Genomic DNA, 26,836 nt, shown 5'->3' with positions numbered 1-26,836 from the left:
GGCCTCACGATGTTCAAAAGTTCGGGTGCAAACCGAACAAGGGGTCATTTGGCCCACCTCTATCTGTCATGTTACAACCAAAAATGTAAATGTATTTTATTGGGATTATATATGATAGACCAACACAAAGTGGCACATAATTGTGAAGTGGAAGGAAAATTCCCATTTGTTTACAAATAAATATCTCAAAAGTATGGCGTGCATTTGTATCCAACTGTCTTTAGTTTGATACCCCTAACTAAAATCTAGTGTAACCAATTTCCTTCAGAAGTCACCTAATTAGTAAATAGAGTCCACCTGTGTGTAATCTAGTCTCAGTATAAATACAGCTGTTTTGTGAAGCCCAGGGATAAAGTTGTGGAGAAGTTTAAAGCAGGGTTAGGTTATAAAAATATCTCAAGCTTTGAACATTTCACTGAGCACTGTTCAATCCATCATCCAAAAATGCAAAGAGTATGGCACAACTGCAAACCTACCAAGACATGGCCATCCACCTAAACTGACAGGCAATAAGAGCATTAATCAGAGAAGCAGCCAAGAGGCCCATGGTAACTCTGGAGGAGCTGTAGAGATCCACAGCTCAAGTGGGAGAATCTGTCCACAGGGCAACTATTAGTCGTGCACTCCACAAATCTGGCCTTTATGGAAAAGTGGCAAGAAGAAGACCATTGTTGAAAGAAAGCCATAAGTCCCATTTGCCAGAAACCATGTGGGGCACACAGCAAACATGGGGAAGAAGGTACTCTGGTCAGATGAGACCAAAATTGAACTTTTTGGCCTAAAAGCAAAACGCTATGTGTGGCGGAAAACTAACACTGTACAACACCCTAAACGCACCCCACCATGAAACATGGTGGTGTCAGCATCAAATTGTGGGGATGCAAAAACGTGAGCAGAGTATTCACTTTTGTGAGATACTGTATATCATCTAAATACATAGAACCATCAATATGTATCAAATACATATATATATAATGTTCACAAAGTAAGAGTAACAATCTCCAATAGGGACAAAGGAAATAAAGAGTAAAAGGAAAAAAAATAATAGTAATTTGGAAAATATAGCTATACATATATTCATAATATTATTATATACATGTCATACCCTAATCCAAAGAAGAGAGGTATATGAAACATGAACCGTAAAAAGACTGAAAAGTAGATTTCCAGAATATGTACTGTTTTTTTGCTGTTACAGTCCCTAAACTTTTTGGAGCAGTTTTGTTTTGCTAAAACTATAATCTAATCTAATCTGCTAATCTATAAACAAGCAAGCAATGTTACTATGCTTATACAATATATAAAAAAACATTTAATACTAAGTGCACTAATGACAATAGATTCTCAGAACACTATAGCACCATAAAGTGCTAACATGGACCTTCATGGCTGTTTTTAAAGTGATTGTAAAGGTTAAAGGTTTTAAATTAATAAAAATAAAAATATGTTATACTTACCTGCTCTGTGCAATGGTATCGCACAACGTTGCCCTCTATCTCTGTCAGCACTGTTCACTTCTTCTTCCTCCAAGTGCCTCCTTAGCAAGTCGTGTGCTGAGGGGGCACCAGTGTGGGTGTTCTGTGTGCATCAATGGACACACACACCTCCCACTCCCTCCTCACAAGATTTGAACAGCAGCAGGAGCCTATGGATCTCTCTGCTGCCTGTGTCTCCTGTGAGACACGGCAAGAGAAGGACCAGCAGTTCGGCAAATGATAGCAGAGCTGGAAAAGTCAGGTATAGCAGGGGAGAGGGTAACAGTTAGAGGAGCGTTTTTTTTTTACCCTATTGCAGGGAATCTATTAAGGCAAAAAAATGTTTAGACTTTAGAATTACTTTAACCATTTGCCGACCAGCGCACGACGATGTACGTCGACAGAATGGCACGGGCAGGCAAATCGGCGTACATGTACGTCCCTTTAAATTTGCCGCCCTGCCATCGGGAGCGCACCGCTGGCAGCGTGCTCCCGCGCTGGTCGGGACCCCCATGAGTCCGGTCGCGGGACCCGCGGACTCGATCGCCGCGGGCATCCCCGCGATCGTCTCACGGAGCGGCCAAATGAAGAAATGCCGTTGTAAACAGCATTTCTTCATTCTGCCTAGCAACTAGTGACGCTGATCTCTGCTCCATGTGATTGGAGCAGAGATCAGTGTTCACTAAATGAAAGCCCAACCCCCCCACAGCTGGTAACACACCCCTAGGAACACTTAACCCCTACACTGCCACCCACTGGTTAACCCCTTCACTGCCAGTGTCATTTACACAGGAATCACTGCATTTGTATAGCAGTGATTACTGTATAAATGACAATGGTCCCAAAAATGTGTCAAAAATGTCCGATGGGTCCCCCACAATGTCGCAGTCACAATAAAAATCGCTGATCGCCGCCATTACTAGTAAAAAAGAAATAATAAAAAATGATTAATAAAAATGCTATAAAACTATCCCTATTTTGTAAACGCTATAACTTTTGCGCAAACCAATCAATAATTGCTTATTGCGATTTTTTTTACCAAAAATATGTAGAAGAATACGTATCGGCCTAAACTGAGGGAAAAAAATGTTTTTTTATATATTTTTGGGGGATATTTATTATAACAAAAAGTAAAAAATAATGTGTTTTTTTCTAAATTGTCGCTCTATTTTTGTTTATAGCGCAAAAAATAAAAACCGCAGGGGTGATCAAATACCACCAAAAGAAAGCTCTATTTGTGGGAAAAAAAGGACGTCAATTTTGTTTGGGAGCCACGTCGCATGACCGCGCAATTGTCAGTTAAAGCGACGCAGTGTCGAATCGCAAAAAGTGGTCTGGTCTTTGACCAGCAAATTGGTCCGGTCTGAAAGTGGTTAATGAAAGTAAACGCTATTAAAATTACTTTTAATAAGGACATAAAAAAGTACGTGTCAGCAGATATCTTTATTCACAATGAGATCCTCCTGCACTGCCAACTGTTCATTGGTTGCCAATTTTCTCAAGGTTCCAAACTGTGTGATGGGGGCAGGTGGCATGTGTTATCTGTACACTTGCAATATCACTTAATAATATTAGATGTGCCCATTGATTTGCTCCAAAGAGACCCTGTTACATAAAAAAGCACAGCATATAGCTGTAAGGGAGAGGCAGGTCTGCTTACCTCTCTTTTCACTCATTGCTGCTCTGTTGCAGAGAATTGATACCTTGAAGTCCACTGGAAAACTGACACTTCCAGGAGTGTCAGTCTCTGAAACTTATTAGCATTGAGTCTCAGGAAAGATAGACTTGTAAGTTTTTTTTTTTTCACATGACAGGGTCTCCAAGTTAAGTTGCATCAGCCAACACACTTTCAAGCAATCATATTAAAGAATCATTTTCAAATGTTGAGTTTTAGCCTGCAGTAGGACACAGCTTTAAAGCATTCCTCCACTGTAACCTTTGTGATTTCTGTAGAAAAGCTGCAGACATAATAGTAGGATGTGGTTGGTTTTTATAACATTGTGTTTGTGAGGTTCAAAGTCAGAATAGACTGTTATTATTAGCAAATGCTAATTACTTTTCAGTCATGAAGGTCTTTTGTGCTTTTCATTAGTTTGTTGTGTAGACATGCAAATCTACCCAGCAGCATCTGAAAAGTGTAATAAATAAAATGCAATAGTATAACAGTCACTGTTTTCGTTTCATGTGAATGAGCATAATAAAAAATCTGCCTTTGTGGAATGTTGGCTTTTTTTCTTGTTCTCTTCTGTAATTGTCCACAAATGTGAAAAGTCTGGTGACCAATTTCTGGGAATGTACAATGTTGAAAAAAGCAGTAGTACAACATTTGAGATTAGCACAAGAATGATTAGTAAATATAAAATAGCATATTTACAAAAAACGGTCTTAATAAAAGGGTAATAATTATATTCATATGTTAACAGCTTGAACGGAATTTAAAAGATTGAAGTTTTTTTTGCGTACAGACAGTCAAAAAGTGATATAAAGGTTTCTTTTAAAAAGGCATATTCTAGCATTAAAAAGTAATATTAATGGGAAGAAAAAAAACTGTCCTTTTAAAAAAATAAGACAGAAGGGTCACTATCAGCATTCCAGCACTACAAGGAATGCAATGAGAAATGTAAGAGCATGACCATGGCAACTAAAATAGACCACATGAGACACATAACAGGGGAGATTTAAAAAAAAACAACAGATTTTTAAAATATATTAATAGAAAAAAGGCAAGGCCAGAGCATATTGGCCTAATAAAGGATAATCAGCAGAAATTTGTTACAAGCTGCAAGGAGAAGGCAGCTGTTTTAAATACAATCTTCAACTCAGTTTTAACAAAGAAAAGGAGGGGTATAATAAAGACAGTATTAGTAACGTAATTTGGAATGTACTCTTGTGGCTGACAGAAGTCAGTGTTCAAAAAAGACTTGAAAAACATAATGTAAGTAAATCCCCAGGAATGGATTACTTACACCCAAGAGTTCTCAAAGTAGTTAATCATGTTATAGCCAAACCATTATTTCTAATCTATAACCTCTTCACACTGGCTGAATGCACATATGAGCCTTCATGCCGAGTGGCTTCAAATATGTGGCCCTGTGTTAACCACTTTCCGTGCTGTAGCTGGCGGTTCCCGGAAAGCTCTTGATGCATAATAGTGATCGGGAGATTTCTGATCATGTGACAGCCAAACGCAGCGTTCACATAACCCAAATCCTCGCCTCCGCCTCCCGTCATTTAAAACCCTTAAAGGGCCAGGTGGTGGACAACGGGGAAACTACTATTCCCGGAAACTACACATCAGTCATCCTAACATCAATAGTATGTAAACTATTGGTGGGGGTATTATGAATCCATATCCAGGAATTGGCTGATGAAAATGGTATCATTAATAGTAACTAGCATGAATTTATGAAAGATTGTTCTTGTCAGATTAACCTTTTAAAATTTTATGAGGGCTTACCTTGTTTTTCAACAACTCTTTTTGTACTTATTCTTGAAAATTTCAATAAAAAATACTTAAAAAAAAAAAAAAAATAATAATATTTTTATGAGGAGGTGAGCTGTTATCTGGATAGAGGAAGACCTGTGGATGTGGTGTATCTGGAATTTGTTAAAGCATTTGATACAGTACCTTAAGCTTACAAATTGAGGTCTGTTGGCATTGCGCATGTACCCGGATAGAAAACTGGTTACAAGAGCATGTTCGGAAGGTGGTGATAAATAGCATATCTTTTGAAAGTCTGGAGTTGTAAGTGGGGTACCCCAAAGCTCTGTCTTGGGACCAATTCTGTTTAACTTGTTTGTAAAATAATATGGAGATTGGTATAAATAGTTCAATCTCAGTGTTTGCTGATGACACAAAACTAAGCAGGATAATAATTTCACAACAGGATAGAGCAACTTTACAAGAAGACCTTGAAAAAATAGGTTGGGAAGCCTTATGGCAGATGAGGTTTAATATGGAAAAATGTAAAGCAATGCACTTGGGGGCCAAAAATATGAATACAAGTTAACCGCTAAGGGAAGAACCTCTGGGGGAATCGAGGATGGAAAAGAATCCAGGGGTCCTAGTAGATGACAGATGCAGCAATAGTATGCAATGTCAAGCTGCAGCAAGCAAGGCTAGCATATTATTCACAGGCATTAAAAGGGTATCTACTCAAGAGATAAGACATTGATTTACTAAAGGCAAATTGACTGTGCACTTTACAAAGTGTAGTTGCACTCTCCAAGAGCAGTTGCTACAGAGCTTAGTAAATGAGCAGAAGCTCTGCTGATTTCCATCATCCAATCATGTCCAAGCAAAAATGCAGTTTTTTTTTAAATTCCCCCCGCCTGTGATTGGGAATTCTTTGCAAAGTGAAGCTTTACCTCATTTACTAAGCTCTGGAGCAATTGCACTTGCACTTGGCTCTACACCTTTTTCAAAGTGCACAGTCTAGTTGACTTTAGTAAATCAACCAGTATAATTCTACCAGTTTACAAAACTCTGGTTTGGCCAGAGAAGGGCAACAAAGCTAAAGTAAGGGGGCTGTAAAACCTCTGATATGAGGAATTTCTACAAAATGTAAACATATTCTCCCTGGAGAAAAGACACTTAAAAGGAGATATCATCAAAAAATACAATATCTAATTAATGATTCTAGCATAAGAGGAAAACTATTTAATCTTAAGTCCCTTAAGAAGACACAAGACCATTCAATTAAGTTGGATGAGAAGTGGTTTAACCTTAAACTTCGCAAGGGTTCTTTACTGTTCAAGCAGTAAGGGTATGGAATTCCCTTCCACATACAAGTGTACCCTTGTGGCTAATGGAAGCTAGTGTTCTTAAAAAAATGGAAAATCTTAATATGAACAAATCACCAGGACCAAATGGTTTACATCCAGGGCCGGTGCTACCACTAGTTGAACAACGCACTGCCACCTAGGGAGCTGCCGTCTCATCTCCAATGTCACATCTGGAGCCACCGTCCCTGTGTGGCAAGTCTGCAGGAGTGTATCGGAGGTTCGGAGGAGGAGAGGGAGGGATCATGCAGGGGACCGGGGAGGCAACTATCACATGCGGTACACTGACAGATCCCTCCCCTCGCTCCGTCAGTTGCAGAACTCTTCGGCGGCTAAGGGCTCTGATTGATACTGAGCAGCTGGCACGCCTCCTTCATTGTCACTGGTCAGGACTCATGAGGGGCATGACCAGCCAAGCAGTGATCCCGTCTGTCACTGGGGGGGGGCAGAGCTGCCGACATCAGGGATGGTTGTGCAGTCCTTCTGGGGCAAAGAGTGACATGGAGGTAAAAAAATTGTTTCTAAAAATGCCTATTTTTTTTTTTATGCAGCCATTGGACTGTATGGAACTGCACCTCCAGGGATGAGTGTGGTCGGCCAGCATTGTAACTCCGAATCAGCCTTGTGTGTGTGACTCAGCCAGCCTGGGACAGAGGTTGGAGAGGGGAGATCAGTGATAATTCCTCCTGCTCTGCTGTATGCACGATCAAGGACTGTCCACCCCTCAACATCCTGACCAAAGTTTGCTGGGGCAGAGGTGGCAGGCTGGGCTAAGGGATGGCATGGTGCTGGGAGGGGGGGTTGCTGGGAGCAGGAATGTCAGAGTGCTGGGAGTGGGGATTGCTGGGAACAGAAATTACATTTTTATTTTAAGTTTTTGAGCAGTCATTAAAAAGGTCAGGGCAAGGACAAAGGGGGTGGGGTCAGAGGCAGAGTCAAGGGGGCGGCAAAATAATGTAGTTGAGAATCATGGGAAATGTAGTTCCAAAACATCTGGGGTGCCAAGGTTCCGCAACACTGGGCTAGGGTGTCAAAAATCCTTGAACTAGCCCTGCTAACACAAAAGAGTTCTCAAAGAACTTAGCCATTGCTAGACTGCTTTGAAAGTGAATGTAAACCCGATTCATGAAATTTGACCTAGGCACATATATCTGTGGTGATTACTTATCTCTTTCCAAAGCCCTATGTCCCCTGTCTTTCTGCTGTTTCATTCCTCTGTTATCAGCATGATAACTTCTGAAAAGTTCTCTGACAACCGAGATAAAACCAGCCTGTTTTTTGTTTTGCGGTGGGTGCTATAAATAGATTAGCAGAGAGCTTGTCTGTTTATAGCACAGCTCTGCACATTCCTTCTTTCATCTGCCCCAAGTGGAGGGGGATTGCCTTTCCTCCAATCAGCTGTCACATAATGTATGCCAAGAATCCACTCCTACTGCTGAATGAGGAAGTAAAAATTCTAACATGATGTTAGAATTCTAAAGAATATAGCAAGCTGAAGACAGTATATATGCATGTAAAACATATGTAGGGAGGTTTGTTTCATCCCTGTGTATCATCTGAGGCTGTACACTTCCCTGAGTATATGTGAGGGTTTACATACACTTTAAGGATGGGTTACTAACTGGAATGGTAACAGCGGACTGGCAGAAAGCTAACGTGTTTTCAAAAAAGGACCAAGATACATACCAGGAAACTACTGGCCAGTCAGCCTCATATCAATAGTTTGTAAACTATTGGAGGGGATGATAAGGAACTATATCTAAGAATTGGCTAATGAAAATAGTATCAATAGTAGTAATCAGCATGGGTTTACGAAAAATCATTCTTGCCAGACCAACTTGTTAACATTCTATGAGGAAGGGAGCTGCAACCTAGATAAAGGCCTGTGGATGCAGTGTATCTGGATTTTGCCAAGGCATTGGACATGGTACCTCATTACTGCTTCATCTACAAATTGAGGCCTCTTGGCATTGAAGATAGTGTATGTACTTGAAAAGAAAACTGGTTACCGGGGCTCATCCAAACGGTGGTGATAAACAGAATATATTCAGAATGGTCTGGAGTTGTGAGTGGGGTGCCCAAGGGCTCTGACCTAGCACCAATTCTGTTTTATTTGTTCATAAGAGATACAGAGGTTGGGATAAATGAATCTCGGTATTTGCTGACAATACAAAGCTAAGCAGATATTGAACAAAAAGATATTGAAACTTTAAAAGAAGACCTCAACAAGTTGAGCAACTACATGGCAAATGTGGGCTAACATTGATACATGTAAAGTAATGCACTGGGAGGCTAAAGCACGGGCAGTAGAGTATTATCATGCATAAAAAATGGGATACACTCAAGGGATAAATCTATAATTCTACCACTTTACAAAACTCTGATACGGCCACATCTTGAGTATGCTGTCCAATTCTTGTCATCAGTCCTCAGGAAGGATGCGCTGGAACTAGAGAGATCCAAAAGAAGGGTTACAAAGCGAATAAGGTAGCTGGAGGACCTCAGTTATGAGGAAAGGCTACACACACTAGGCTTATTTTCCCTGGAGAAGAGTTGCTTAAGTGATTGTAAAGTTTTGTTTATTTTTCTATTAAAATAACAAGCATGTTATATTTACCAGCTCTTTGCAGTTGTTTTGCACAGAGCAGCCCCGATCCTCCTCTTCTCGGGTCACTGGCTAGAGCTCCTGGCCTCTCCCTCCTGTCGAGTGCCCCCACAGAAAGCAGTTTGCTATGAGGGCATGCGAGCCGAGCAGCAGGACCATGTATCCATTCAGATACGGAGCTGTGGTTCAGCCCTGCCCCTCTCTTTCCTGATTAGCTAACTGAATTTATTGACAACAGCAGGAGCCAATTACACCATTGCTGTGTCTCAGCCAATCAGGATGGAGAGTCCCGGATGGCCAAGGCACTTGTGGACATCACTGGAGAGAGATGGGACTCAGGTAAGTATTAGGGGGGCTGCATAGAAGGGTTTTTACATTAATGCATAGAATGCATTAAAGCGGACGTTCACACAAAAAGTGTACCTCTGCTTTTAGGGAACCCCCCCCCCCTGGTGTCCCATTTGGCACCTTTCGGGGGGGGGGGGTGCAGATACCTGTATAATACAGGTACCTTCACCCACTTCTGGGAATAGACCCCCGCAGGAGTCACACCCCTTCGCGTCAACCTCCACTGTGTTCTGGGAAACACACAGGTCCCAAAACACAGCGGAGACCAGTGAGGACACAGAGCGCGACTCACGCATGCGCAGTAGGGAACCAGGAAGTGAGCCCGCAATGCTTGACTTCCTGATTCCCTCACAAGGATGGCGGTGGGGGCAGCTGAGGGACGAGCGATTGCTCGGCTTTGGCTGCCGACATTGCGGGCACCCTGGACAGGTAAATGTCCATTTATTAAAAGTCAGCAGCTGCACTATTTGTAGCTGCTGGCTTTTCCATTTTTTATTTTTTTTTTAGATGGACCTCCTCTTTAAGATAAAAAAAAACCTTCTGCCTTTACAACTACTTTAAGTTCCTGATGTCTGTCTCAATATGGTTTATCCCCCAGACCTTTCACTATTTTTGTTACCCGTCTCTGGACTTCTTCTATCTTTTCAGTATAGTTTTGTAAATGAAGTCTCCAGAACTGGACACAGTATTCTAAATGAGGTCTCACTATTATTATTATACACGATTTATATAGTGCCAACAGTTTACGTAGCGCTTTACAGTGTATAGGGGGGGACAACACAATTACAGTACAGTTCAATACAAAAGGCACAGAAGGGCCCTGCTCGTAGAGCTTACATTCTAAAGGGAGGGGGTGGTGGTACAAATGATAATAGATGCAGAGAATGATTTGATGGGGGTGGCTCAGGGACAGTTGTTAGGTGGGTGTGGGATAGGCTTCCCTAAATAAATGAGTTTTCAGGGATCTTCTAAAGGTGGACAGGGTAGGGGCTGATTGGACAGACTGGGGCAGGGAGTTCCAGAGGATTGGAAAGGCTCTGGAGAAGTCTTGAAGGCAAGCATGGGAGGAGTTAACAAGGGAGCTAGAAAGCAGGAAGTCCTGGGAGAACCGGAGGGGACGATTTGGGCGATATCTGCAGATGAGGTTGGTGATGTAGATGGGGGTGATGTTGTGGATGGCTTTGTATGTTATGGCTAGCATTTTGAATTTTACACAGTGGGGTAGGGGAAGCCAGTGAAGGGATTGGCAGAGAGGGGCGTCAGTCACGGATCAATTAGTGAGGTGTATTAGTCTAGCAGCAGCATTCATAATAGACTGAAGGGGGGATAGCCTGCTTAATGGCCCGTGCACACGATCCGAATATCGTACGACCGATCATACGACCGTTTTCGGTTAATAGTCGCAAGTAGAAATTGAATAGCTATGTACAAGGAACAACGTACAAGGAAAATTTTTGCGAATGCCCGATCGAATAAGATCGGATGAACGGTCGTGATCGGCTGTCGAAAGTAGTGTACACACGATCCGAAAATCATACGATCCTTCCTCGGACGACCATTTTCATACGATATTCGGATTGTGTATATGGGCCATATGGGTAGGCCATTAAGGCCATTAAGGAGAGAGTTGCAGTAGTCAAGGTGGGAAATAATCAATGAGTGCTTTGTGGTGTCATTAGTCAGGAAGGGTTGAATTCTGAAGATATTGCAGAGGTGAAGGTGGCAGAATTTAGCCAGTGATTGGATATGGGGGCTGAAGGAGAGGTCAGAGTCAAGGATTACACCCAGGACCCTGGAATGTGTGGAGGGACCAATGGTTGTGTTGTTGATATTAAAGGTGAAGTCGCAGGGGGGATCGTGAAGGAGGAAATATAACAAGCTCAGTTTTAGAAAGAATGAGTTTGAGGAAGTGGTGTGACATCCCTACTGATATGTCATTCAGTAAGTTTGAGATCTGTGAGGAGATCAAGGGGGTGAGTTGAGGAGTGGAGAGATAGTTCTGGGTGTCATCAGCATAGAGGTGGTATTGGAAACCATGGGAGGTTATCAACTGGCCCAGGGAAGAGGTATAGAGAGAGAATAGGAGGGGCTCAAGGACAGAACCTTGGGGTACCCCAACAGAAAGAAGAAGGGGAGAGGAAGAGATGGAGTTGTAAGTGACACTGAAAGTGCGCTGAGATAGGTAGGAGGAGAACCAGGATAAAGCAGAATCACGGAGGCCAAGGGAGTGTAATTTGCTGAGGAGGAGCAGGTGGTCAACTGTGTCAAAGTCAGCAGAGAGGTCTAAAAGTATGAGTATGGAGTAATGGCCATTGGTTTTAGCAGTTAGTAGGTCATTGGTGAGTTTTAGTAGGGCAGTTTCAGTAGAATGTTGTGGGCGGAAGCCAGACTGTAGGGGGTCGAGAAGGTTGTTGTCCATGAAGTAGCGACTAATTTGGTCATGGACAAGGCATTCAAGGAGCTTGGAGGCAAACGGTAGCAGGAAATGGGTCGTAAGTTATTCAAACAGGTGGGGTCTAGTGAGGGTTTTTTGAGTATGGGGTAACCAGTGCATGTTTGAGCGGGGAAGGAAAGGTGCCGGAGGAGAGGGAGAGCTTGAAGATGTGGGTTAGGGAGTTGAGGATAGAGTGGGAAGGTGGTCGCAGTAATTGTGAGGGGACAGGGTCCAGGGAACAGGTAGTGAGGTGGGCCATGGAGAGGAGTTTATCAACTTCATCTGTGGTAAGTGGGCAAAAAGAGGAGAGTATTGAGTGTGGTTTTGGACCTGTTGTGTTGGGTAGGGGAGGAAGTTGAATGCTGGATATCTGCTTGCAAATTGTGCTGATTTTGAAATGGTTGGCATTCTGTTGAGCGGTAAGCAAGTTGGTGGGTGGGGGCAGTGGGGGGTGAAATAAGGAATTAAGGGTAGAAAAGTGTTGACGAGGTTTGGATGAGAGGATTTTGATGAGAGTGTTGTAATAGGTTTGTTTAGCAGTGTGGAGGCAGGAGTTGTATTTGAGAAGGGCATATTTGTAGAGGGTAAATTCTTGCAGGGACTTATATTTACACCATCTTTGCTCAAGAGCAAAGCTGTGTCTCTTAAGCCCTTGTACACACATCGGACTGTTTCCGTCAGAATAGCTGACTGACGAAGTTTTAGAGCTGGGCTATAAAATTTCCGAAAACATGATCCGATCAGACTTTGTCCGATTGTGTGTAGAGAATTTTGATCGGACAAAGTGCCACGCATGCTCAGATCAAATTCCTAGACCAAAGCTATTGGCTACTAGCCTGAACGTAGTCCCGTCGTAACGAAATAACGTCATCACGTTACGTACGATCGGATTTTCCGACAACTTTGTCCGATCGTGTGTATGCAACACAAGTTTCGGACAAAATCTGTCAGACAAAATCCGACGGATTTTGTTGTCGCAATGTCCGACCATGTGTACTTCTGGTGTCGTCTGTTTGCCAGGGTTGTGGCAGGAGGGGCCCAGTTCTACGTGTAGAAAGAGGAGCAAGTACGTCTAGGGAGGATGACAGCGTGTTGTTGTAGATGGAAGTGGTTAGGTCTGGGCAGGACAGGGGTGCGATTTTTTGTCATAAAGGCCATCAGTAGCAGAGTGAAGAAGGGAAGGGTTGAGGTTGCGAAGGTTTCTGTGAGTAGTGGTTTGTGAGTTGGCAGCATGGGATGTACTAGACAAGGAGAGAGTGAAACGGATAAGGTTGTGATCAGAGAGAGGAAAGGGTGTGTTAGAGAGATTGCAGGGAGTGCAGCGATGGGAGAATACAAGGTTGAGTGTGTTACCATTGGAGTGAGTGGTGGTTTGTGTCCATTGTGTTAGGTTAAAAGAGGAGGATGGGTTGAGTAGTTTAGAAGTGGTAGCAGTATTAACATTGATTGGAATGTCACTGAAGTTCTATAAAGGTGAAACAGAATTTCCTTCCCCCTTCTGGTGATCAAGGTTAGGCACCCTAAAATTCTATTTGCTTTGCCCATTGCCTGGTCACACTGTTTGCTAATTTTGCAATCATCTGAAATATGTACCCCCAAATATTTTTCTTTTGTAGTGCTGGGTAACACTGTATCTACAACGTTGCACTCTCTCAAGGGATTTATTTTTCCCTAGGTGAATTATTTTACATTTAGAAATATTGAATTAAGCGCTACGTAAACTGTTGGTGCTATATAAATCTTGTATAATAATAATAATAATAACTGAAGTCTCCACTGCTTTGACCAATCTTCCAGCAATGCCAAATCATGATTATGTTCCATGTTACAGACACCTCCCGGGATATCAACCCTATTGCACACCTTTGTGTCATCAGCAAAAATACATACCTTCCCCACCAAATCTTTAGTTATATCACTTACATATAGATTAAATAGAACAGGACAGAGTAAAGAGCTTTGTGGTACACCACTAGTGACTGCACTCTGTTCCGAGTGAACCCCATTTATAACCATACTCTAGTATCTATCCTTTAGCCAACTGCATATCCACTGAACCATCCAAGGGTTAAGTCTAAGCTTGTACAACTTTTGTATTAGATTATTATGTGGAAGTGTATCAAATAAATTGCTGAAATCAAGATATGCCATGTCCACAGCACCACCCTGGTCTAAACATTAGTAATATAGTCAAAAGTTCAGAATAATCTGGCATGATCTGCTCTCAGGAAAGCCATGCTGCTTTGGGTCCAGCAAGCTGTGTATTTTTAAAGCAGTTGTATACCCACACATGGAAAAAAAAAAAAAGCACACACAAAAAAACAACCATGGGGTTCCCCTCCAATTAGGCCTTGTATGGATTGGGGGGGGGGGGCCACATAGTTTTCTTCCTGATTTTTTTTTTTCCGGCACTCCTGTTTTTTTACATTCAGCTGTCAGCAGGGAGGCCCACTGACAGCTGATGACTCATCGGTTGTTAAGGATGCCACGGGTGGCTTTGTGGCCCACTGATTAGCAACCAGCTATACACAATGTGTTTAAAGAGAAAAAAATGCAAATTGCTTTAAAACTGCATGCAAAAATGCATAAAAAACGCTGGTTTAATAACGCAAAACGCACCATAAATGCACCAACGAAAATTGCATCAACCACAACTGTATATATGTTATGTTTATAAAGCTTTAACCAGGCCAATTCCTCTGCTACCTCTGTCTCCAGAAATTCTAAAAATTAACCATCATTACCATAACCAGTATGATTCCCCAACTTGTTATTGTTAGAATAATTTATTTCTGAGAAGACTGAAGCCATTGTTTAAATGGTTTGCAACATCCAAGTCTCCCTTAACATACGTGTTGTGTCCAGTTTTCATTTTAGTGATCCCATTGTATTTCCTTTCCTTTCCCCTTACTTTGGTTTTTCTTTTATCACTAATGTACCTAAAAAGGATTTTTCTCTTTTTTTTAATAGATTAAGCAATTTCCTTCTCTTTTTGGGCTTTGGCAGCACTGACTGATAATGTGTGTAGCGGCGGTTCCTGAAGAGCATACGCTTTGCTTTTTTCAAAGTTAAACTTTGCCTAAACTGCAGTTTGGTTTGGGTTTGTCTAAATTGGACCTCTGCATCAATCTGACTGGACTGTGAGATGTTCAGCCTGGCCACAGGGGGCACTGTCTCTTCTGGTAGGTGTGGAACTATGGTCTGGTTAGGTGCTTAAGTTACTCTCTTTCGGAGCCAGGTCAGTGACAGTGGCTCTCTCCCTGTGCCCTCTGGGAGAGGGTATTTAAAATGCAGACATCACGTGGTTCGTGTCCAGTATGATGTGCTGACTTCATTGTCCTGGTCCTCTTGACCAGCCCCCAGGAAGGCTATGGCCTGGGGTGCGGATCCACCTGACTTTAATGCCTCGGGGCTGGCTAGTTCGAGGCAAGGAAACTAAAGGAGGATTCTGAGGTGGTTGGGTGCCGTCTCCGGTTTGGGAGAGACCCAGAGTACTTTGAGCATTCCAGGGGAGGACTCTTTAGAAGAACACCACGTACGGGTTGGCTTTCTTAACAAGAGCCTGGAAGTGCTGAAGTAACCAAGAGAATCCGGTCTTGTGGATATCGCCAAGAAGGCTGAAAAATCCAGGTATTCTACAAGTGTTTCAAGTTTAGTTTCCCTACATGTTCTACAACAACATCTGTGGCAGAGACATTATTTTGTACGTTCTACAACAACGTCTGTGGCAGAGACTTGTTCCTGATTAAGCCCCTTGTTGGCTGCTAGGCCTTGTGAGAGAGGGACTGTCCAACCTGCGTGACAGTCCAGCTGCGAATGGCTATTCTTTGGATGCAGTCAAAGTAAGCAAGTTCTTGAACGTTTTTTTTTACTTTGACACTAAAGCCCCGTACACACGAGCGGACTTTTCAACATCCAAAGTCCGTCAGACCGAGTCCGTCAGACTATCCGATCGTGTGTGGGCTGCAACGGACTTTAGCTTCGCAAAAGTCTGACGGACTTTAGAAATGAAGCATGCTTCAAATTTTCCCGACGGAACTCCGCCGGACCCGGTCCCCTTCGAAAAATTTGCTCGTGTGTGTGCTACTCCGACGGACTAAAACCGATGCTAGGGCAGCTATTGGCTACTGTCTATGAACTTCCTATGTCGAATCCAGTCGTACGTCATCACGTTCGACTCCGTCGGAGTTTGGTGTGATGGTGTGTGGTCAAGTCCGTTCGGTCGAAAAGTCCGCCAGAACTCCGTCGGAACTCCGTCGGAACTCCTTTGGAGGTCTGTCAGACTTAATCCCTCTCGTGTGTACGGGGCATTAGAGTACCTGAACTTCCTTCCCAACCCTCTGATCCCAAGTTGAAAGACTGTTCAATTGACTGAGTTTTGCAAATAAAATCCATTCAAGTGGATCTGTTGTCAGTCTCAAGTTACTGGGCTATTTACCACGGAACATCCCCTAGACGTGCCACAAGGAGAACAGAAGGTAACAGTAAGCCCAAAAATAACCAGCAGCTCCTTCGGGGGTTAGTGCTACATGTGTTTGGCCTCTTTTTGTCTATTTTATATTCTTCTCTGTCAGCTACACCTCCTGTTTCCTTGAATCTTTTATATGCTGATTTTTTTTTCCTTTACTATTCTAGTTACCATGAACTATATTGTTTTTTGTCTAACTTGTCTAACATATAATCTAGTTGCCTCCAGGACGATAGACTTTAACAGTGCCCACTGATTACTTGCTTCTGTCGTTTTACTTCAACAACTTTTTTAGAAATGTCCCCATTTCAGCAAAATTTGCCCTTTTTAAATCTAAAACGTTTGTTTTTGTTTCTGATAGATGTGGGTGCCACTGTCAGAATACAATGGCCTTGGGAAAAAGACCCCGCCAGCAACCTCCTTTTTGTGGATGGAAGAATCTTTTATGCCGCGTACACACAACCGGACTTTTCATCAGAATAAACTCTTTCCGACAGAGTTTCCGACGGATTTCCGACCGAATGGACTTGCCTACACACGATCACACCAAAGTCCCTTTGTTTTTTCGAACGTGATTACGTACGAATGGGACTAGAAAAGGAAGTTCAATAGCCAATAGCCAATAGCTGCCCTTGTCCGTCGGCCTAGCATACAGACGAACAGTTTTGCCGATAGTAATTTATTCTGTAGGAAAGATTTAAAGCATGTTCTATTTCTAAGTCCCTCAGACTTTTTTAAAAAAAAAGTCAGCTGAAACCCACACACGATCGGAATATCCAATTAAATTATTCCGTCGGACGTTTTCTTACGGAAAGTCCGGTCGTGTGTACGTGGCATTCGTTTTTTTTTTTTTTTTCAGCCTTCTGGCTGACTGAAAAAAAACGAACAATGTATGGCCAGCTGTAGTCTGAGAACACTTGATCTCTCGGGAGATTTGTTGCCTACTAGCGGTGTACCAAGGGGGGGGGGGGTGGGCAGGGAGGTGGTCTGCCCAGGTACAGTCATGTTGAGGGTGCTTTAGGACCATACCCTTCTGTCAGAGGCATGTTGCTTTGTTAGTCAGTGGCTTGTTAGCCAGTGTCCAGTAACGCCCCTGGAAGCCCTGTCAGACCTTGGATAAACTGAGCCTACGAAAGCTCTGATAAGTTCCTCCTCTAGTCTGATACAAAATAATACAGCCAAGGGGAAGCTTGTGAGGATTTACCTCATTCTGCAGGGTGCCACTGTGAGGTCTGGTACAGTACGTGTTTTGATGGAAAGAGGAGGTCTGATAGAGAAAAGAAGTTGCTGGAAGAAAGTATTTTTTTCTGCTGGTGGGGGGCTTTGCTGGGTGAGAGGGGAGTTTTGAGGGAGGCCTTAATGATGGGAGTTTTTTCTTGGAGGGCATTTCTGCTGTAGATGGAGAGAGAATCGGAGTGAAGGACTTATGCTTGTGAGGGAGAAGGAATATAGAAATATAATAAGACAAGCAGTTGCGGCTAGTGCTAAAAAATGTTTGGGGGGGGGGGGGGGGGTGCAAACAAACTCAAAAATACTGAAAACAACATCAATTGCAGCCCCTGTGCCCATCAAATGCTACCACTGTGCCATCAAATGCTGCCACTGTGCCCATAAAACGCAGCCACTGTGCCCATCAAACGCAGCCACTGTGCTCATCAAACGCTGCCACTGTGCCCATCAAATGCTGCCACTGTGTCCATCAAACGCTGCCACTGTGTCATCAAACGCTGCCACTGTGCCCATCAAACACTACCACTGTGCCCATCAAATGCAGCCACTTTGCCCATCAAATGCTGCCACTGTGCCAATCAAATGCTGCCACTGTGCCCATCAAATGCTGTCACTGTGCCATCAAATGCAGCCACTGTGCCCATCAAATGCTGCCAATGTGCCCATCAAATACTGCCACCGTGCCATCAAATGCTGCCACTGTGAGCAAGTCACCTTTTTTTGACGCCTATTAGAGCCTATGGCTCTAATCAGGTGCTTCAAAACACACCCCGCTGCTGTAATGCATGAATCTATCCATGATACATAGAGGGAGTGGCTGTAGAGAGGGGGTGGCGCCCGTGCGCCCTTATGGAAGCACTGCCACTGAAGACAAGTATAGGCACAAGGGACTGAACACACATTTCCCACAGGTTTTTTTGCATATACAGCATATCAGTGACAAATACAGGGAATAAGTACTGCAGGAGACATGGCAGTCATGTTCCTTTTTCAAGCTGGATAGTGGAACTACAAGTACGACTGCAGTATAAATATCATTAAGAATGCTAGAATATCTCTGGATCATATATATTTGTGATAGACAACAATTGATTTGATTATCTCACCAGATACAGGATAAGCAGCATAATATGCACATATATAAAAAATTATAAACATTCAAAACATTTTTGGACCACATGATAGTCAATCAATTGTCATTATTATTAAAACTTCAACAGCAAAATGATATGATTACTCCTCGGGAGAGAACAGGGGGGAGCTGGTTAAGGAAGGGAAATTATGTATGGGAAAAGGAATAAGCAGCTATAATATTCATATGGCCCTTGTAATGAAGGTCATCCTCTATATGAGTGACAATTTTATGTGAAGTAAATTACGAAAAGTAATTATCAATTATAAAATCAGTTAAAGTGGGGTGCCCCCTAAAAAAATAAAAATAAAAGTCAGCAGCTACAAATACTGCAGCTGCTGACTTTTAAAAATTGGACACTTACCTGTCCCAGGGTCCAGCGATGTAGGGGGAACGAAGTCCCCCCTTGTTCTCTGCTCCGCTCGCAGCACCTGCATTCTTAATGTGGGCACCCACTGCCCATGCGCGAGTGGCACCGGGCGCCGTGATACGCGGCACAGTCATCTGGGACACGTGACAGGTCCCAGATGACTGTGCAGCATGAGGGTAAGTGATGTCACCAGCCCGGGCATTGAAAAAGGCAGACTACGAGGGACCCCCTAACAGTCATTTAGAGGTGAGTAAAACATTTTTTACATTTTTTTAATGAATTTTATGCTATTTTTTTTTTTTTTGGGTGGCAACACCACTTTAATTATCAAAAATCATTTATAATGAATCAATACTATAAAAACCAATTGATTAAAAACTAAAATCAACCAATCAATTCTCAAAAAAAATATTAATAAGTGTATCAATCAATTCATTAATTATATTAAAATTATATTATTATATATTATTATATTAACACCTTAATCAGTTAAAAAATTTGTTTAAAAAATTATTATTATTCGTAAGTAATACATAAATATGTGCACATACACTCATTCTGAAGTGTGCATACACACATGCGTCTATAGCACAAGTACTGGATCAAATAAATTACTACACTAGAGTAGTAGCTGGGGAGAACATACATTGAGCAACCTGTAGGGGAGGGGGGGAGATCACCCAAAAAAAGGGAGGGGGGGGGAAATACCTAACTTACTTACAAATGCCCGCCACCCCCAAAGGAAGACCAAACCTGAAGGGAGTGCAGATATAAGTAGTTAGATATAGATACAAACAAAACTAAAGATATACTAATAATATATATATATATATATATATATATATATATATATATATATATATATATACAGTATATATATATATATATATATACTCTTAAACATACATATGAGCATATATATATCATGCCCATACGCATTCATCTAAGCAAAGTATCACATTACCCATACTAGAGAACAGTAGCAGTCTCAATCCCTTAATTTATACCTCCTGGCGAAAGAACATCCAGACAGTAGATCCAGTATGTTTTAGCATATGTAAACAGCATTCAAACCAATCATGTAAGGTATCACCGCAAACGTTAGAGTGAGAACAATAATTCTAGACCACTCTGTAAAATGTTTAAAGTGTCGCCTATGGAGATTTTTTAAGTACTGAAGTTTGCTGCCATTCCACAAGTGTGCTCAGTTTTAAAGCATGACAAGTTAGGTATCTATGTACTCTATGCAATATCATCTTTCACATTATACAAAAAAAAATCGGGCTAGCTTAGTGTTTTTTTTTTTTTATACAAATAATTATTAGATATATTGTTTTTAAGGTAATTTACTATATTTTCTAAAACTGTACTAAAGCAGGTGGCTTAAGGGACAAATTACTGAAGTTTGAAGTTATAACTTCCAGCCAGTAATTTCACAGTAAATAGTAAAATAATTAATTATTATGTTATAACATATAGCATAATAATTTAGCTTGATTAAAAAAGTACCTTTTCAGCAGCAGCAGATTCTCCCTCTAAACTGCGTGAGAAAAACATGGGATTATGGGGAAACCTAATGCCGCGTACACACGATCTGAATTTCGGCCCGCAAAAGACCAATGAGAACTATTCATCGGAAAATGCGACCATGTGTATGCTCCATTGGAATTTAGCTGGCCGAATTCCCGCCAGTAAAAATTTGAGAGCATGTTCTCAATTTTTCCAATGAAAAAACTTTCGGATATTCAGATCGTGTGTATGCAATTCCGATGTGCAAAAACTCACGCATGCTCAAATTCAACTAGGAGATGGAAGCTATTGGCTACTGGGTATTGAACTTCCTTTTTCTAAACCTGTCGTACATGTTGTACGTCACCGCGTTCTTGACGGTCGGAATTTGGTGTGACCGCTGTGTATGCAAGACAGCTTCAGCGAAATCCCATCAGAATTCTGTCGGTAAAACCATCAGAGCTTTTTCCAACCAAAATTTCAATGGTGTGTATGCGGCATTATACCCATGAACCCATGTTTTTTTCCTTGTATTTAAGAGGGCTGGGCTGGAAGGGAGTGTGTGTCTTTTGACACTGCAGTGAGAGGAGACCCTCCACTGCAGCATTTTTATTGGACAGCTTGGACCAATGGTGCTTTACTATTGGTCCAAGGCTTCAAGCTGTCCATTAAGCTCAGTGCTTCTGACAAGAAGTCAGAGGCACTGTGAGCTCATCCTCTCAATCTGCTGCAAACAGCATGTGTCAGCTTGTATTTAAACTGTATGTAGCGTCTGACAGGCTATGCAAGAGGTCCCGTATCTCAGGAACCATAGGTTCTAGGAGCCCCAAATTTGACCAGTGGTGGGGTAGGACTTCAGCTACCCCCCACTGAGCTATGACCCTCGAAGCTTGATCGTTTTTCTGGGGTTTTGTATGTTGATGGCAGATGAGGCTCTGCCTCCCCTGCCTCCCCTCACTGCCTCAATGTCCCTGATGTGAACTTCTTTTTGTTAAGAGAATCATTTTACTATAATTTATTCCCCTGGAGGTCTTTCACCATCAAAGCATGCCTTTATTATTGTTACGTTTTGCCATGGGGCACTACGTGCACCACTTACTGTATGCCCTTGAGTTTTATTTTATTTTGCATGCTGTTGTTATCCGTATGATTCGCATTGCTGTTTCAACCTTTATTCATTTTTTACTAACATGATTAAATACAGAGAATTTAGATAAAAGATTTTTTTTTTTACTGAAAATAATTTCAATATAATCAGTAGAGTAGCGTGTGAAGGTAAATGCTAAAAATAATCTGCTCTGGAAGTCAACTATGCTAGATACTCCACTCCTGCTCATTTCTCTGACATGAGGAAGCAAAGCCTCTGACTCTTCCATGAGGGTCAACTCAACACAGAGACACAATGCAGAACAAGGCATGATAAGTCAGTAATGGGGTAAAATCTGTTTCAGGGAGGCAATAGGCAATGCTGGTGACTAGTCCTTTTTCCTATACCTGCTTTTTTTGGGGTACAAAAAAATTCAGTCCTCCTAGAAATGATCTTTTTATAAGCCTAGAAATAGCAGATATATTCTAGTTGTTTTTAAGAAACTGCTATGTTGTGCAGAAAAAGAATGAGCAGGTCCAGCCACTATACATATTCAGAAACCTTTTTATTACATTCTACAGACAGCTAAACTGAGAGTTCCCAAGCAGGAGGGTCCACATTACTCAACATTAGGGAGACACATGGAGAAACATTCCACTGTTTTACAGACAGAGGAAAATCCTTTTAATATGCCATTGGGAGTCTCATGATGCAAACAGTAACATTTCACAATTTGACAATGTATACAACACAAATAATAATAAAAAAAAACAACAACTCAGAGAAACACACATAAGCACAGTATTAATAAATATTAGCATAGTTGTAAAACAATCTGATGGTGTGCAAAAAAGTAGAGAAAACATGTCACAATGCAACCAATTTTCTATATATTGTCTATATTAATGTGTATTAAGTTTGTTTTCTATAATATAATATATTTTTATAAACTGTCTTTTCCCTGGTACTGAGATAGTCCATTCATAATCCCTTTGTCATGGGGCATTTTTTGGAGTAGCCCTTGGCCTCCCCCACACCTTCATCACTGTAAGCATAAGGATCTATTTACTCAGATTGAGGCACTGTCCTCCACAATGGTACTAAGGTGATTTGTACGAGAAGTTTTGGCAATGACCAAACACCAATGATCAGTGATTATTTGACCATTGTAGTTTGCGCACTGAAAACTGCATGGTCCTATGGTGAAATGGATCTAGATGTATCATTGTCTTTTAAGCCAGAAGTTTTATGAGTTCCTATCTCTTTTTAAATAAGGTATACCCCAGTCCAGAGGAGGTCATAACGGTTGCAACCACAATTAAAAACTTGCTCCAGAATGGTCTAACCCCCCTCTACCTCTTCACACACATTAATTACTAAGAGCTATCACATATTTTGATAAAGTAAAGCGGGCCAGTACTCTAGCCCCACATTCTATTTACATTTCTAAACCATAGAATTGCAAAGCACTGTGGACTATTTAGGTGCTCAAGGAAACAGACTAAATATATATATATTTATATAAAAATTACAAATTTTTATTGACACAATCTATAAGAAACACACCCATGTATACCAACACTTTATAAATGGCATTGAATCTATTCATATGTACACCCTTGTAGTATATACATGGGGTTCCCTAGGCCTTGACGCATTTTGTGGTACAGCCCCCCGCTTTCTCAGGAAGACTTCAGGGAATGTAAAAATACGCATAGTCATACAAAAAACAAGCTTTCAGTTCATACAATATACATACTGTATACTTCATTGTACATCAATACTAAATACTGTATACATCGTATAGACTAATATATACAGTAAGGAAAGAAAATGTAGCACTAAAAAGTGAAAACAAATAATATGCAAACACAAATAAAAGTCCACTGAAAAGTCCCTCCTAGACCATGGTGGGGCACAAAGTCTCAGAAAGCAATCCTGGGAGGAGAAAATCAGTAGGCAACTTCTGCTAGATGAAATTGTGACATCCACAGCAATCGAAAAGGATGAAATACTCTTACCAGAGTTGATGGACCTGTATGTCAGCGACACCAGATCTAAGAAGCATGAAGCGAAAATCGCTTAAAAGGGACTGGTTGTGTAGGATCTCCTGTTCTTAGAAGTCATCTGGATGGTTCGACAATCCACAGCTCAGGCTCCCGGTAGCTCGAGATGTATGTTTCTCCGGTCACTCAAAAGTAACGTATAAAAAACATGAAAAAACAAACTCCCAATAGTGTAATTCTGAGAGTACAAAAAGGCTTTTTTATTTGCAAAAAATGCTAAAAATACAAATAGTAATAAAATAAAATAGTGATCACATAAATTTAAAAGCAATATGGGAAGCCTATGAAGCAGCCCCTTTCTCTGGGGTAAAACTTAGTAAGTTGCAATTACTACAATGTTAATTACCGGTACTTAAGTGGTATCATAATCTTTTATTTCTAAAATGATGTGGGTCTCAGGGAACATCATTCAGCAGCAAAAAAAAAATTACTGCACTCGTTTTGGACAACTAATTTTCTGAGTTTGGCCTGCCTAAAGTCCAGGGACATAAAAAAGGGTGGGGAAGGGGGGAGGGGGTCTGAATCCCCTCCCAGAGCACCCTGCCAAAATGCCTAGTTAGTCCCTGCTACTGCAATCAGATCTGCTGGAGAATATAGGATAAGCAGCAGCGGCATCCACAGCCGCTGTCCATTGTTGTCAGCTCTAGTGGTCCCCAAACGTTCCCCTTTTCCGTCCTTGTCCTCCTTCTTCTCTGAATGTCTGGGCCCCCAGGCCCCAACATTCAGAGAAGGAGAAGGACAATGACAGAACTTCCTCCCCCAGACCTACCCAGCCAGGTAGTGACATCACTGCAAGCAGGAAACTGAGCTCTGCACATACTTTTCAGGCTGACCAGCACATTAAAGAACACAGGAGGGCTGAGAATCATGCAAGTGGCAGTACCTGTAAAAATGTCATACCAGCTCACCTACCCCTCATATCGCCTCACCTACGCCCTATAATGCCTCACCTACCCCTCATACCACCTCACCTACCCCTCATACTGCCTCATCTACCCCCCATACTGCCTTAGCTTTCCCTCATACCACCTCACCTACCCCCATATCATCTCACCTACCCCCCTATACCACTACACCTATCCCTCATATCACCTCACTTTCTCTCTTCCGGGTATAGCACCTCACTCCATTCCTTCCTAATCACTGCACCTCCCCAATTATTACTGTTGAAAGGAGTGCCTTATAAAAATTTCGAAAACATTCAGTAATTGTTCCTAAGCATGAAGCGTATGTCCCTTGCCTCCAGTGGTATAAGTGAAGAATATGTTCAGTTAGATGAAATTAGGACTGATTGACTGGAGCAAGAAGAAATGCTGTATGGATGAAATTTTGTAAAGTTGTAAAACATATTAATCGGCAAGGCAGCAGAGTTGGAATGGCAGCAGGGAACCACTGTCACTGGAGAGTCAGTACCATGGATGGAACATAGGGCCCAGGATATGAAGCCAACTTTTGCAGTAGGAAAATGCTGGAACTGGAACAAGAACGCATTTAAATGCAACCTTGCTTCTTCCCCAGCCCCTTTTTATATTGTAATCTCTTAGCGCTACACCATAGTTTATATAATTAAATTTCACTATCTATGTCAAGTGAGCTGTCAACTGCTAACCTTTTTACTCTTTTAGCACAGTTCTCTCTATTTCCCCTCTTGTAAAAAACATTGGAAAAAGTCTTGTACCATTGTAACCAGTGTAGCACCCTCTACTTAGGTAGGTGCTAGAGTTAGGATTTTTCTTAGAGTGCAGGTAAATTTAGGCAGGGCTGACTAAAATCTAGGCCTGTTTGTTTTGATCTGTGTGGGCTGGGAGTGGATCAGAGTAGGCTGGTAACTCACAGATTGCATCGCTTCTCGATTACCTCCCTCAGGCTTCTAGAGGGCTCTACAAGAGAGGCGGGGAAGAGGGGTGGAGCTGTCCGAGGTGTCTCAGAGAGCCCTTACCAATCCCCGACTAGGTTTGGCAGGGGGGCATGCCTCCTTGATATACCCAGGGCCGGCCCAGCAGGGGGGTTGTTGTCGAGTGGAAAAACTGAGGATGGAGTGCTAGGCTGTCGGGGCCTTTGAGGCCGCTCCCTTGTCTGAGGGGGGTGACCTTGGGCCTGGAGCTCGGGTGCAGGAAAGATCCATTCAAGAACGCATGAAGCATCTGCACAGAAGGCACAAAGAGGAGTCAAGGAGGACAGTGGGGTCGAGTATTGCCAGGCAAGTCTTCAGGAGGGATCCACCAGAGTGTATATGATGTCAGGAGGGCCGGTGAGTGGCAGGCACAGTCGGGAGAACTAGGGAGGCAGGCCTGAGAGGACTGGGAGTGTGCAGTCTGGGGGCCAGCAGTAAGGGCTGTGATGTTACGGGCAGTGGAGTTGGGCAGCTGCAGCCAGGAGGGCCTAAAGAGGGATTGCTGGGAGCAGTAGTCCACCATAGTGTTTTTTTTGTTTTTTTTGTATTTACATTTTTTGCATATATGTTAAATATTTCCAGGGTAGGCTGTCTCTTGTGGCATGTGACGATTTGTTTTAGCATCGGTACTGTTGGTGTGATTTTTTCACTTTACCTTTTCAATTGGCTACTTAAGACATGGGGACTTCCGGTATTGGCGCAGATTAGGCGCCATCTTGTTGTACCTCGTGAGCGAAAAATTTGACGCTATTCGACGTCACTATGGTACATTTCGCCATACTCCTATATTCAATTATTCGATACCGTTCGACGCTATTTGAACATATTCTACTATATGTGTATTCGACGCCGTTCCGACACCATTTTGGTCGATATTTCCCACACAGCTTTTCCTTAATGATTTTCCGCAGCCCGGTGGTGACGTCAGATGCTGCCGGGCTGGGCGGGCTGCTTAAATGCGGACATTGAGACCGCCAATTGCTCTGCCTGTCTGTTTTTTGCAACTGGAGGAGATTGAACTCTGTGACCCAGCAGACTTTATTGTGCTCCCAGCAGAACTTTTGTTTACCGATTGTCAGGTATGTTTAATAGGCAGTTGGTGTGCCTTATACGGGTGAATACCTTGTACCTAGGACAATATCTGCCTTTTGTGTGTTGTTTCCTTTTTATTGATTTATTTTTTTTATTTATTTAATCAATATTGCAGGGGCTCCTGTCCATCTGTTTTTCACTGCACAAATCACGTTTCAACTATTGAATTTGAGCCAGCAAGTTCATATAAGCTGAGCCTTGGCTGACCCTATTGTTCTACTAGATTTAGGTAATGGCATATTTGCCTATGTTTTTTGAATGGGGTACAATTTATATGCGTACACATAATTAGACCTTTTATGTTTGTTTAGGTCCTATTTTTGGCAGCTTTCCTATGACCTCCG

This window comes from Lithobates pipiens, unplaced genomic scaffold, assembly GCF_037356315.1.
Source record: "Lithobates pipiens isolate NorthernLeopardFrog02 unplaced genomic scaffold, aLitPip1_a1.2 Scaffold_30, whole genome shotgun sequence".
Classification (NCBI taxonomy): Eukaryota; Metazoa; Chordata; class Amphibia; order Anura; family Ranidae; genus Lithobates; species Lithobates pipiens.
The sequence above is the reverse complement of the archived record's forward strand: the minus strand, read 5'-3'. Positions refer to the sequence as shown.